The following is a 15435-nucleotide window of genomic DNA, read 5'->3' on the forward strand; positions in this document are numbered from 1 at the left end:
CAGCTTAATTTGAATTGGCATCACAGTTGTATGAGCCATACTTATAATTGGTTTAAAGCTGTTTCAATTTAATGCTTTAATTGGTTAAATAAAGATTAATGGGTAACCTAATAATGAATTTGCATTCTTAATAGAAATGTATCTCCTGTAATCTTAATTTAACAATAATTCAAGTTTGGACGTGCGTAACTCTTAATAAGTTTATTAATTTTAAATTCTTTGTCTGTACTAACTGCTTTGTGAGAGGCTTATTTATCCAGTAGCTAAACCATATTGTTTGTAGAAGGGCTGTTTAGGACATAAACAATGTCCTGGGTGAAATAAAAAGATTAAACCTGTTCTCCAGCAGAACATTACATCAGTGTTTAGGCATTGACAAACCCATAGATATGAGTTCTCGGTAGGTCTTTGAAAACAAGTGAAGTAACACTGAAAGCATTACTAACCCTAACAATATTCACAGGCTTCTTCTTTTTATTATTAATATTAATAATAATTTTGTCAAAAAGAATATTCTCATAGACAGCTGCTCGTGTGGATGTTTACTTTCAGCATGACTAATTGCTCCGAGCGGTGTGCCAAGGTTGCTCTCTCTCCCTCCCTGTCTCTGTCTAGCAAGTGGGAAGAAACAAAGAGGGCTTTTTGCTTATTTTTAAAGCAGCCTCAAAATTACGTTGGTGTTCATCCATAATAAATTAGCAAACTTTATATTTGGGAGTACGACTAAAGATACATAAACCGACAGTACTTACAAGCCAATTTACAGATATAATATTATAACTGTAACTAGGGGGCAGGTAAACCAGAGGACAAGGTTGAACTGAAACTGCCAGAAGATTAAGCGTTTACTGCTTTATAAGGTATAATACCATTTAGCATAGTGACTGCATTTTGAGTGTATAAAAAAGCTCTGCTAAACTGTTCATGAAGCTTGTGATTACTGATTAATGCAGTACAATGCATGCAGCTCTTATCCTGTAACCTGCTGACAAAGAAAATTAGTACTCTGCATTTTTAAGTAATCTTAATTACAATATGCTAGGTGGTGTTATAATCAGGCATTATTTTAATCCACATAATGACTTACTGCAAGATATCGGCCTTATCTGTTAATCACTAGGATTTTATATTAAAATGGTCTGTGGATCTTTATCAAACCTTTACTACTCTATATCCTATCTGAAATAACTTATTTTTTGTGTGAAAACTGTGCCTGTTTATTTTTAGTAAGTACATGGTTTTCCTTTTTTAACAGTGCATTTGCTTTGTCACAGTAAAAGGCTCAACTTCCTCCATGCCTTTTCTGTGACCTGTATTTTTCTAAACTGTTATTGCAAAAATAACCTTTATTCCAGAGTTGTTTGTAGGATGGATATGTATATTGCGCTAGCACTTCCCAGAAAAAATGGCTCTACAAGACTCAGTTAGTTTTAATCTATGGTAAACTCATTAACCGTAACATTAGGAAGTGGTTGAGTAGCACTAAACTGGATATGACACATTACCCACAATTGATCTTTCTGGAAGAAAACCCTTAGAAGGCATATTCACACAAATCAATCAAACTCCCCTCTAATGATATCACACTGATTTTTTTTTTTCGTTTTTGTTCTTCTTCAGACATATGCAGCCAGGAAGATCCATTCAAAAGGCCTATGTAATGTTGACTACACAAACCAAGATTACATGTACTTAGGTACGTACAGGTACATGGAATTCTATTGCCTTCCACACTGCCTAAAGTGAGGCTTCACAACACAGTTTCAACTTCTGTTTGTATGAGAGTATTGGAAGAAAAATCTCTGATGTTTAAATCAATCCATTTAAAGGACTGTTGCTCCCTTTATCTATCATGAAAGTTAAGTTGCTTAATCGGTGCTCTATTGCAGAACATATGGTGGATTAAAAGCAGGACATCTAACTGGATAAGTAATAGGTTTCAATTAAAGACCTTGGAAACAATGAACTCTAAAAGCTGCATCAAAAATCTGGCCTCTGTGCACCTCTGTTGATAGTATTGCCCTCTGGTGGCTAAAAAAACCAACAAAAAACCAACAAAAAAACAAAAACACCCTTTGATAAGGTAGTCCTAGCAGCAGCATTTACAGAGGGTACATAATAAGAAATTGGCCTGATTAATGTAATCAAATCACATTTATATTTTAAAGGTCTAGAAAAGTGGATACACAATACTTTTTATTTAACCCTTTGCTTTTAGAAAAGGCTTTGCAATCTTTTGCCTCTTGAAAATAACAGTTTATTTTAGGTTTCTTCTATCATCATGTATTGAAAATTAATTTGCAACTGATAAAATTCCATCATGGATAGCCACCAAATAAGGCTTTGGAATTTTAGTAAGCTTATTCCCAAACACATCCCAAATAAATGACAAAGGCACAGCTGTCAAGTAGATGCCTTAAAAATAAACATATTACATATATGTTTATATATATTTTTCACATATATTAGCTGTCTGCTAGACTCTTTATTAGTCCTTCTTTGTTAAACACACTAATTACTCACACAATGAAACAACCCATTCCTATTAAGTGCATGGGCAATTCCAGCGTTATGGATGTGACATTTGCACACAAAAATGCAACTTTGTTGCCTTATTCAAGGGCTCATTTAAACAGATAACTAAATATGATGCACTATTTAGATAATGTGCTTTTTGAACTGTGTCATGTTAAAATTTCAAGGTTCAAAGTTTCACCATTAGTTTTTTATCACCCAAAAAAACATGTGTTATGGATGTGACAGAAATGGACAAGGATTGCTAGGTCACTTAAATGTTCTCAAAAGTCTGTGATTTGTAGAACTTGCCATTTTGTAAGGACAACTTAGCAGCTCCCAAAAATCACATTAAGAAATACATCAGGTTTTTTATATTTTCATAATATAACTCGAAGTGCAGCATTATGGATGTGACACAGTGTTATGGATGTGACGCTGTCTGAACTTCATTTAGGAAATGTATTTAAATCTTTCTTAAAAAACACTTTAAATTGTCATTTGTAATTGGAAGCCAAGATAAACTGAAATCAAGACAAAATTCTGGTTAAAGCCCATTTATTATAGTATTTAAATTTGTATTCATGTTTTTAAATATTTAAAATCAGATATGTGAATAGTAAGAACAATTTGATCAAAATAATGCAGAATAATAAACAAAAGGCATGTACAATGAGGGATTTATATATATATATACACATACCGATCAGCCATAACATTATGACCACTGACAGTGAAGTGAATAACACTGATAATCTCGTTATCATGGCACCTGTCAGTGGGTGGGATATATTAGGCAGCAAGTGAACATTTTGTCCTCAAAGTTGATGTGTTACAAGCAGGAAAAATGGGCAAGCGTAAGGATCTGAGCGACTTTGACAAGGTCCAAATTGTGATGGCTAGACGACTGGGTCAGAGCATCTCCAAAACTGCAGCTCTTGTGGGGTGTTCCCAGTCTGCAGTGGTCAGTACCTATCAAAAGTGGTCAATGGAAGGAAAAGCGGTGAACTGGCGACAGGGTCATGGGCGGCCAAGGCTCATTGATGTATGTGGGGAGCGAAGGCTGGCCCGTGTGGTCCGATCCAACAGATGAGCTACTGTAGCTCAAAATGCTGAAAAAGTTAATGCTGGTTCTGATAAAAAGGTGTCAGAACACACAGTGTATCGCGGTTGGTTGCGTATGGGGCTGCGCAGCCGCAGACCAGTCCGGGTGCCCATGCTGACAATGTGCACGTGAGCATCAGAACTGGACCACGGAGCAATGGAAGAAGGTGGCCTGGTCTGATGAATCACGATTTTAAGGTGTTGACTTGGCCTCCAAATTCCCCAGATCTCAATCCAATCGAGCATCTGTGGGATGTGCTGGACAAACAAGTCCGATCCATGGAGGCCCCACCTCGCAACTGACAGGACTGCTGCTAATGTCTTGGTGCCAGATACCACAGCACACGTTCAGAGGTCTAGTGGAGTCTGTGCCTCGACGGGTCAGGGCTGTTTTGGCGGCAAAATGGGGACCTACACAATATTAGGCAGGCGGTCATAATGTTATGGTTGAGCAGTGTATACACACACACACACACATATACAATTTAATTAAGGCTTAAAAAAATCAGCAAGGAGTATTGGTGTAAATTAATCAATAAAAACTTTCAAAACGGGTGCATTTTACCCAACACAGCTATTTCTTGGTTAACTTTATAGCTTCCAAAACATTTAAAATTTATTCAGCCAGGACTGCTTCACTGAAGTGAAATCTGTTTTGGTTAACGATAACTGGAATAAGTTTCCTGACAACCTGCTCAGCCCCAATCCAGCCTTTGTCTTCCTTTGCAGGCAAGACCGAAAAAATGATGATGACAGATTTGTTTATAAGAAACTGCACCTCAAAATTCTCAGTCACATTCTGTGACCAGACCCACAAAATGTCTAGTAGATTACCTGTAATAAGATTCTCTTCGATATTGAATGTAGTAATCTTCCTTGAAAGAATGCAGTGTTCTCTGACATTCTGTGGTTAATTACCAGTGTCAGTGAGAGATGAAAAAAAAACTACAGTGGGATTTTTTTTTTTTAATTAAAGGTGACCAATCAGATTACAAACACGCCTCCTTTCTCCCATCAACAAGGAAGTAAGTTGTTGACCAAAACAAATTAGACGTGCTGTACAAGTTCTTGAAAACGGAGCCTAAAACAATTGGATAGAAACATTAAAGTGGTAGCATACATGTTGTTGTTTTCAAATTGAAAGAAAAAAAAGTGAATTGTTACGATTCAAAGTTTATAGTAAAATCATGTTAAGAGCTTTTAAAGAAGTTAAGATCCTGGTATAGGCCGGGATATAATCAAATTGCACGGGACTTGCGAATCACACTTTACAAAATGTAATGTTATCGCCTTTTGTTGTTTTTGTAAGTATCTATTTTCTCCCACTCATAAACAAAAAGCGATAACATTCCATGTTGTAAAGTATGATTCGCAATTCTCGTGAAATGTGATTAGGTTCCGGACATAGTTTCAGATTAAAGGTATGTATTTCATTTGGGCGATATTCTACAACATTTCAAATGATAAATTATGCCTTGCATGTACACGCATTTTTTAACTCCTTGCCACTCATTTTTCATTAAGTTATTAAAGTTATAGGCAGAGAAAGGAGCAGTCTTGAAACAATTTTAAATTAAGCAGATTAAATATATAAAAACTAGCCCTATTACAACGACTGCCAGTAGTCTGGTGCTGTGATGTTAATATGAATTATGGCATGACAATGTGCTACCATAAGTGATGCAATTTGTATTTTGCTTTTACATCGTAAGACGTATTATTTGCAATAACATCATTAAATCAATAGGGACATTATTGTCACGTCCATAACGGTCACATCCATAACGCTAATTTGGGCAATTGTTATTAATAATGGGTAAAAGTTTTTATCCCATAACATAAGTATAAAAAAGTTAGCTTTGCATAGAAAGTTTGAAAAAAATGTAGTGTAGCATACAACTTTTATACAAACTTTACCAAGAAAACGTTATGGATGTGACATTGGTTTTATTTATAAACACCATTATTTTGAATGTCTGTAAAATAGTTTCCTTTTTTCTGTCAAATGTAATATTAACTTGGAATTACATACCCATTGAGTTCCAATTGGGCATATTTACAAATGTATAAATAAAACATGTATCCTATAAATGAAACCTAAAAATGAATGAAAATTAGACTTCTGTAAATGTTGCTATTTTATTTTTCAACAGTAACTTTAAATGGCTGTAAAGTAAAGAAAAGGCATAAAGTGAACCAAAATAATACAGAATGCATAAATATACACCTTTTAGTAAAAACTGAGAAATAAATATTTTTGATATAGGCATATTTTGTTTTTCATGGCCAGGGTCACTTTATCGTAAAATTGCCCGCATATAATAGATCTAGGATTATAATTAATTATTAAGTGGATACTTAAAATGAAGTGTTAGGGGAATAATATACATATAATACAATAGAAAATCTGAAATTTCTGTATAACAGTGCGTCACATATAGGGAAAAAGGTGGATATGTCTTTAAAGAATGCATACAAGGCTGAGACAATGGCAGTTATATTTATGGGATGACATTTGGCATTACAAACTGAGAGAAGAAAAAAGCAAATGTCTGTCTCAGGGGTGGCTTCATTCCTCGTGTTTGCATATTTCTTCCTCTCAGGGTGCATTCACATGTCTGAAGAAGACCTTATTTGATTTTGGTTTTGCTGCCGGTTGCTGGTTTAAAAGCTACATTGATTTATGCGTCTGTTACCTTAGGGACGTATCTTTATGAAGACTACAGGTTTACACTTAGAGGATTCCCTGGGGCCTAACGCAATAAAACCAGAAGAATAAAAATCATAGAGCAATTAATGTTTCTTGACATTTTGGGAAGCAGTTTTTATTGGCTGTTTCATTCTTGCCTGGGATGGAGATTGTAGTGTTCGCTGTACTCACACAGCAAACACAATCTAACTACATTCTGTCTTTCAGGCCCTCTTTTATAATCCAATAGAAAGAATATAAAAGAATATAAATGTATGATCTGTATAAAAAGACATCAAATGCTGACCTGTCAAACAGTCCTATGGGCTGCCTTACAGCCGTGTTTACAGCAACTTCATCTCTTAGAGCCACCAGCCCTAAAACAGTGTGGCCTTCACTCCATAAGGTAGCACAGGCACTCATTAACACTGCAGGCAACAAGCACTAAGGAAAGAAGCCAACTGTGATTATGAATGTGACATGTAAATTCATCTCAAAGGTGATTAGTTGGATTGAGATTCTAGGGTTGTACAGGAAATAGGTGTCAGCTCATACTTCCCACACTTTTTTTTAATAATACTTTAATCCTAATGGGGGAGTAACTTTAAGCCTAATGGGGGTATGGTAATCAGAAAAATAACTTTAAGCTCCCAGAGAATTACTGCTGAAGTAAACAATGCTTCATCTTCCTCAATCATACATTTTAAATGTAGTGTGCTGCTCTAGGAGCTGTTTTGGACTGGTTTGCTTGAGTGTGTGCTTTGTGTTATGCATTTGTATGCATGGTTTGCATTAACCAAGTTACAGCAGCATCGTTAGATTGGATAATTGCTTTGTCCCCTCCTACACATAAACACATGAATGTTTCTGCACCAATGAGGTAGCACTGCAGAGGGAGACAAAGGCCAACTGCAAATGGAGAGCTGAGCAGAGCAACGTATAGTGCCTACACATGGATCAATTGCAGAAGAAATTAAAAACCGTATAACACATTTCAGGTAAAATAAAATGTATATAATGATGTTTGAAATGGTTCAGCTGGGAAAATGCACTATACAGCTATAGAGAATGAAAAAATTCAACTTCTAGAGTCAGTATGAAAATAAATAAAATGCTGAATTCTTAACTTATAAACAATGGTACACTCTTCTTGACAAACTTCAGTATTTGGTGGAGTGCTGTTAGTATGTGTGGCATGGGCCAACGAATGAACTTTTATCTGTGTGTGTCTAGTGTGTCTAATTCAGGGTCTTGCCAAGCTTAAGATTGTAAAGGTCTGTAGAAAGAAGATAAGCAGCATATCAATAATAACTGTAAAATGTACATATTATTGACAGCTTGATGTCCTGATATGAAAACCATACACATAATAGAAAACATATGAGTAAGGATAATGTATTTATTAACGGTCTTAGACACTCACATTTTGTGACTGATACACACTGCTATCCTATGCAAGCTCTATGAGACGTTCTGTGTTACATCATGTGTTTGTGAAATCACATACAAATATTTTATTTTCTTAGTGCATAATAGAAAAAAGGACATTTAATTGCTGGCAATTATGTTTTGTAACCAATGCTAGCAACAAGCATTTAATATAAAACTGCCCTTGGCTCCACAGACCCAGAAAACTCTGGTAACCTGAGAGCTCCAGCAGCACTTATATAATAGGAGTGAAACATTTATGAAGTCACTGAAAAACATTACTCTCATCACTAGCTCTGAGCTGAATATTAGCCTAAAGGGACAGCTCTCCTTTGGCTGGACAAATTGTTGTGACAGAGCTAGAAAACCAATATATTTAATTCCACCTAACACATCCAAAGCATGATGAATTAAGAAGGCAGTTGATGAAACATCCATGTTATTGCTCTTTGCATTCCAGTTTTTCATTAGGGCAGTGTAATGCAATGATTCTATTTGTATAAGCAGTGGACAGCTGTGATTAATGGCTTTTCATTTGCCATCTCTCTCAGCTTTTCTGTGGAGCTTGGCTGTTGTTTATGTTAATTTTTAATGTTCTCAATTGCATAAGCATCCTCCCCTGGCCCTGAAAAGCATTTAAACTCCTCCTTTCTCCAAACTAGTCTTGCTGGGTGATTCTCACAAAATTTTCATTTTAGAGTGATCCTCTTTGAGGTTTTTTTAAAAATGATATTGACCAACAATTTTCTGGGGCATGCCAGCCAGTTGATATGCGACTAAAGCGGGTCCTAGATGCTCTGTCAGTCAGTTAATGTATTTCTGCAACTATGCCAGTTACGACAGCAACAGGGGAGCGATCATTCAGTGCGCTAAAACTACTCAAAGCATATTTGTGCTCCACAATGAAAGACGAAAGACTTAATGTGTTAGCGCACCTGTATATAAATAAGGACCTCAAACTAATTTATGTAGTTGTTCTTTATGAATTTAGGCATCACAACAGGAGACTTGAATTCACCTAGAAACTCCTACATCAGCAGCAAAAACAGCTTATTTCCAATGAAAACGCATATTTCCAGGAGGAGCAAAAATCTAAAATTGAGCATCCTCACCCATTTAAAAAAATACATAGTTTATCATTTCAAGGAACACTATACAGTACTGTGCAAAAATTTTAGGCAGGTGTGAAAAAATCTTGTGAAGTAAGAATGCTTTCAAAATTAGACGTTAATAGATTATATTTATCAATTAACTAAATGCAAAGTGAGTGAACAGAAGAAAAATCTACATCAAATCCATATTTGGTGTGACCACCCTTTGCCTTCAAAACAGCATAAATTCTTCTAGGTACACTTGCACAAAGTCAGGGATTTTGTAGGCATATAGTCAGGTGTATGATTAAACAATTATACCAAACAGCTGCTAATGATCATCAATTCAATATGTAGGTTGAAACACAATCATGAACTGAAACAGAAACAGCTGTGTAGGAGGAATAAAACTGGCTGAGGAACAGCCAAACTCAGCTAACAAGATGAGGTTGCTGAAGACAGTTTACTGTCAGAAGTCAGACACCATGGCAAGACTGAGCACAGCAACAAGACACAAGGTAGTTTTATACTGCATCAGCAAGGTCTCTCCCAGGCAGAAATTTCAAGGCAGACAGGGGTTTCCAGATGTGGTACACCCATCTACTGTCCGGAGAAGTCTGGTCAGAAGTGGCCAAAAAGCCATACCTCCGATGTGGCAACAAGGCTAAGCAATTCAACTATGCATAAAAACACAGGAACTGGGGTGCAGAAAAATGGCAGCAGGTGCTCTGGACTGATGAGTCAAAATCTGAAATATTTGGCTGTAGCAGAAGGCTGTAGCAGAAGGCAGTTTGTTCACCGAAGGGCTGGAGAGCGGTACACAAATGAGTGTCTGCAGGCAACAGTGAAGCATGGTGGAGCTTCCTTGCAAGTTTGGGGCTGCAATTCTGCAAATGGAGTTGGGGATTTGGTCAGAATTAATGGTCTTCTCAATGCTGAGAAGTACAGGCAGATACTTATCCATCATGCAATACCGTCAGGGAGGCATCTGATTGGCCCCAAATTTATTCTGCAGCATGACAACAACCCCAAACATACAGCGACAGTCATTAAGAACGATCTTCAGCGTAAAGAAGAACAAGGAGTCCTGGAAGTGATGGTATAGCCCCCACAGAGCCCTGATCTCAACATCACAGAGTCTGTCTGGGATTACATGAAGAGAGAGAAGCAGCTGAGGCTGCCTAAATGTACAGAAGAACTGTAGTTAGTTCTCTAAGATGTTTGGGCCGACCTACCTGCTGAGTTCCTTCAAAAACTGTGTGCAAGTGTACCTAGAAGAATTGATGCTGTTTTGAAGGCAAAGGGTGGTCACACCAAATATTGATTTGATGTAGATTTTTCTTCTGTTCTCTCACTTTGCATTTAATTAATTGATAAATATATTCTATTAACATGTCTATTTTTGAAAGCATCGTTACTTTACAGCATTTTTTCACACCTGCCTAAAACTTTTGCACAGTACTGTACATTATCCTATCACTCCAACACCACACTGTAAATGGCCTACTAAAGACATAACTTTTGAAATTTTGGGACCAAATATTTGGGGGGGGGGGCTTGAGCTCCCTAAGCCCCCCCTTGGATCCACCCCTGAGTATCATAACAATGTAATTATTCATCTGTAATATTTTCTCACTACCTGTCAACCTGGGCAACAACGTAATACATTAAAATCAATATTATCCATTAATATTACAGATAAAAAGACTTTGACTCAGCAAAAAAATTATACATCATCTTGCAGAGCATTTTAAATACTGTCCTATTGATCAATAAAAATAATGATGATCCCAATTTATCATCAATAGCAGTAATGAGAATAGTGTCGGGAACAGGGGGTTTAGACGGACGTACAACATTTTTAGTTAATAAAAATGAGGAGACTAGCATACTTTGTGTCCATCTTTGATCATCTCCTCTTGTTGATGCATCTTGGAAGAATAAAACTTTATTGACAATATTGTAATGATTTTGACGGGGCAATGAACAAATATTGCAGAAATGAGAAATGGGTTGATGGACACCATGTTTTTAATATTATCATCCATATGATGAAGTCTAGATTTTTAAATAAATCATTTTTATAGGCTTTTGGACATTTGACACAACATACACTGTTTTTTTAATTTTTGTATTAGTTTATTTTAGTTGAAATACATTAGATGACTATCTTTTTCAATTGGGGACACATTTCAATAATGAGAAATTAAATCAGGCGCACGGGCTTGAGATGCTAGTAAAATTATCTTCTAGTGGTACATAGGTCTTTTCAATCTTAAGAATTACTTAGTATTACTTGATGGGATTTTTGATTTTATTAATTTTATGTTGGTCATGAATGTCAGTTTAAATGTTGCTTTTTATGATTGTGTGATTGATCTGAGCTACAAATTAAGATAATAAATTCACAGCTTCTATTTATGAACATTCTTTTATCATGAATTATGAAGCAACACATTAAAACAACATTTTAGGCAGGAACTGAATCTAGAACTTCTCGTTTACAGTAAATAAACTGCAACTTATTCTCAGGCAGTAATTTAGTCATGTCACTGCTGCGAAAAATCAACATTGTGACTTAAAACAGAATACCGACTAAATTTAGAGAATCTTCCTCAGGACATTCATTATTATTCGTGCATGACATTTAATAAACTGTGTTCCTACTCAACAGTATCCCTTTAGGACACTGTAAAACTATGTTCCCTTCAAATTCCCCATAGTTTTAAAAATTAAGAAAAGTAGGGTGAACATGAAATCAGTTACTTCTATTATATAATACTTTTTTATTAAATGGATCCAAAAATATCATGTATTTTCTGTAAACTATAATTGCTAAAGTTGCACAGATAAGTATTTCTTGAACTTCAGCTATTTCTGAGCTTAATTTATATCCAATTTCATCCACCTATAAAGTCTAGTTGCTTGGAAGAATACAATAACATTGCATTACAGAACTGAACCTTCTTATGTAGGCCTAACTGCAAGAGCAGCTAAGTCTCTTTGTTTATTGTTCATAATACTGTTACTAGAGTCATTAGTAAATCATAGGAGGCCCAGATGGCACAGTAACTCATTCACAGACCTGTAAGAATATTTCAGTACTTCACAAGATTCACAAACTAGACTTGAATGCATTAGATTACCATATATTGTACATCACCAATAAAAAAACAGACCTTGATGAGAAAGTCCTTGACCTTGTTAAGAGTCACAGCCATGCAAATAACACCATCTTAACACTTCACTGGTATTTAAAATGTATTTAATAACTTTATTACAGTACACCGATCAGCCATAACATTATGACCACTGACAGGTGAAGTGCATAACACTGATAATATAATTATCATGGCACCTGTCAGTGGGTGGGATATATTAGGCAGCAAGTGAACATTTTGTCCTCAAAGTTGATGTGTTAAAAGCAGGAAAAATGGGCAAGCATAAGGATCTGAGCAACTTTGACAAGGGCAAATTGTGATGGCTAGACGACTGGGTCAGAGCATCTCCAAAACTGCAGCTCTTGTGGGGTGTTCCCGTTCTGCAGTGGTCAGTACCTATCAAAAGTGGTCCAAGGAAGGAAAAGCGGTGAACCGACGACAGGGTCATGGATGGCCAAGGCTCATCGATGCACGGGGGAAGTGAAGGCTGGCCCTTGTGGTCTGATCCAACAGCCGAGCTACTGTAGCTCAAATTGCTGAAAAAGTTAATGCTGATTCTGATAGAAAGGTGTCAGAACACACAGTGCATCGCAGTTTGTTGCATATGGGGCTGCGTTGCCATAGACCAGTCAGGGTGCCCATGCTGACCCCTGTCCACTGCCGAAAGCACCTACAATGGGCACGTGAGCATCAGAACTGGACCACAGAGCAATGGAAGAAGGTGGCCTGGTCTGATGAATCACGAGTTCAAGGTGTTGATTTGGCCTCCAAATTCCCCAGATCTCAATCCAATCGAGCATCTGTGGGATGTGCTGGACAAACAAGTCCGATCCATAGAGGCCCCACCTCGTAACTTACAGGACTTAAAGGATCTGCTGCTAACGTCTTGGTTCCAGATACCGCAGCACACCTTCAGAGGTCTAGTGGAGTCCATGCCACGATGGGTCAGGGCTGCTTTGGCGGCAAAAGGGGGACCTACAAAATATTAGGCAGGTGGTCATAATGTTATGGCTGATCGGTGTATATGGTAGTCAAATGCACTGGAGTCTAGTTTTAAACATTGTTGTGAAACTTTTGATTGTGAAATGTTGTTACATTTCTATACATTTTGCAAAACAAACCAAGGCGTTAAGAGGAACTACATAATTACTGTCAAAGAACAGCAGACATACAGGCATCACATTAGTTATGAGGATGTCTTAATTTATAGTTATACTGTTATTGTTATACTGAGTGCCGGAGAATATTTGTCATTTCTTTGTGCTAATATACCGTACGATTTCTCATCATTTAATGTTAAAATCTGAAAGAAGACCTCTCTTGTGAACATGCCTCAAGCTTTGGCACAACATTGATTCACTGCTACTGTGGGCAGCGTGAAGTCGTCTGCTCGAAGGACTTTGATACTGAACCAGATGAGTCAGAAGACCAGGGCTAAACTATTTTACCAATTAATACATTTACATTTGTTTCTCTATTTTAAAACATCTAATTAAAATATCACACCTTTTCAGCCAAGGGGTTATAATTGTTAGTTACAGTAATTTTAAGTTACAAGTCTCAAGTTCTATGAGTACAATAATCCAGATTGAATGTATGTGTATGTGAATTATGAATCTGTACCTGCATTTTAATTTCCTAAAAGAACATAAGGACAACTCAATTGAATCGTGCAGTGGTTCCCAACCCCACAGATCAGTAATACACTTCTGTCTTCCAGTGTTGAACTATGCCTAGAGGCATACTATCAGAGGTTATTTTGTGCCAGATCATACCCAATCCCAGATGCAATACTTTTCTAATATGAGATCATTCAAGTTTACAAATGATGAGCCATGTTTTATTTTTATTTTATTTCTGTCAAGCACTGTTTCAGCCTAGAGAAAACTGTAAAGATTCCAGTTGCTTGAATGTAGTTAAGAAACCTTGCACTGCCACTCAAAAAATATAAGATGTTCAAACAACTGGAAATTGTGGGCAAATGTTTTTGTTGCACTATAATGCTGTTAAAAATGTGTGTGGGCTAAGAAAGATACAAAAGCTTTTTATCATCCTTAATATGAATTGTAATGTAAGTCTATTTACTCTTGGACTCTATAGCACAGGTGCACAATTGGAGGACCGCGGTGTTGTCCAATCACATACGTTATTTAAATCACTTCACGATACTCAGCCATTCGAGCGAATGAACACAATGCGTGTTAGGAGACTGATGTTGTCAGAGAGAGAGAGAGACATGCGCAGAAGTCAAATCCAGCTTCCAGACAGGAGTGGTCTGACTAATATGCCTTTAGCCTTTAAAGCACAGATCTTTTTTCGCAAACATTTCCACGGCAGTGTGAGGTGAGGGCACGCAAAGCAAACCAACTCACAGCCCAGTGCGATGGCTGCACCAGTCCTCTGCCATGCAGCCACTGCCCACCGACGTGCACACGCATGTTCACTGAAACAGCCTGGATGTTGCGTCAACAGCAAAACACGTTTAGTGATGGGGGAGAGGTGTGCATGAACGCTGCTGTTGAAACTTGAAGCTGAACCAAAAAGATCCAGCAAATCCCAATGTCACGTACAACAACAGCAAGAAACAGTGAAATACTAACAAACAGGAAGTATTTCCAGCCAAGGTTCAAGTTACTGGCAGGGCAAGCAAGAGCCCATTTATCTCACTAAAGAGATGGAGACGTGAAGTGGGAGAGATACATATTAAACCTGTGTTTTTTTTAACTGTTCAACAATCAAAGCACTTTTTTTCAGAAACTTTGTTATTTTTGTGTGAAGATGCAGTCTTGTTTTGCTTGAAATGAGAGCATGTGTGATACGCAGCCTAATCACACACTCGGAACTAATGTGTTAAATTGAACACATTCTGAGTTTGTTCAAGGACAACACAACTTTGTGTTAAAAATGACCAAATTACAACACAATAATGTCCATTGTTAACGCAATACTGTGTGGGGAAAAACACAAATACCCAGTATTGTGATACAAAGACACACAATATTGTGTTGTCCTTGAACAAACTCAGAATGTGTTCAATTTAACACATTGGTTCTAAGAGTGTAAATAAAAGTAGGCCTATTTATTTTACCTCATTGAAAATGTGAAATAAAGTTATTTAAATGTAGTACTTTGTTTATTAGCTATACATATACAAGAACTGCATATGCCCATGAATCATAGCGCAAGTTAGACATTTTAATGCTTTGAACCTTGGGGGGAGAAAATGTGAGTCAGTGGTCCTGTTTGAATTGTACTTGTGCGCTCCTGCTCTATAGGGTTGCACAGCTAGTCCTGAAGGGCCTCTCTGCCTTTCCAATCCTCCCGTTTTACCTAAGTTGGTTTACAAGGCCACAGATGTAACACTGTATTATTGATATGGCTAAACTTGCTGACTACAGGCACGGTTATCTCACCATGTCACTTGAAAGGCCGCTTCCACTTCGGGACC

General features: G+C 37.1%; 1 protein-coding gene across 1 annotated transcript in view; it reads right to left on the bottom strand.

Moving 5' to 3' along the window:
• rab27b (RAB27B, member RAS oncogene family) overlaps positions 1 to 15421 on the bottom strand; it is an 80599-nt gene extending 65178 nt beyond the window's left edge. The window contains exon 1 of the mRNA XM_066710962.1: positions 15401 to 15421. The gene's annotated coding sequence lies outside the window, so the exon portion shown is untranslated. The remainder of the gene's footprint in view (positions 1 to 15400) is intronic.
• Positions 15422 to 15435: the final 14 nt, after the last annotated feature.

This window comes from Amia ocellicauda, chromosome 8, assembly GCF_036373705.1.
Source record: "Amia ocellicauda isolate fAmiCal2 chromosome 8, fAmiCal2.hap1, whole genome shotgun sequence".
NCBI lineage: Eukaryota > Metazoa > Chordata > Actinopteri > Amiiformes > Amiidae > Amia > Amia ocellicauda.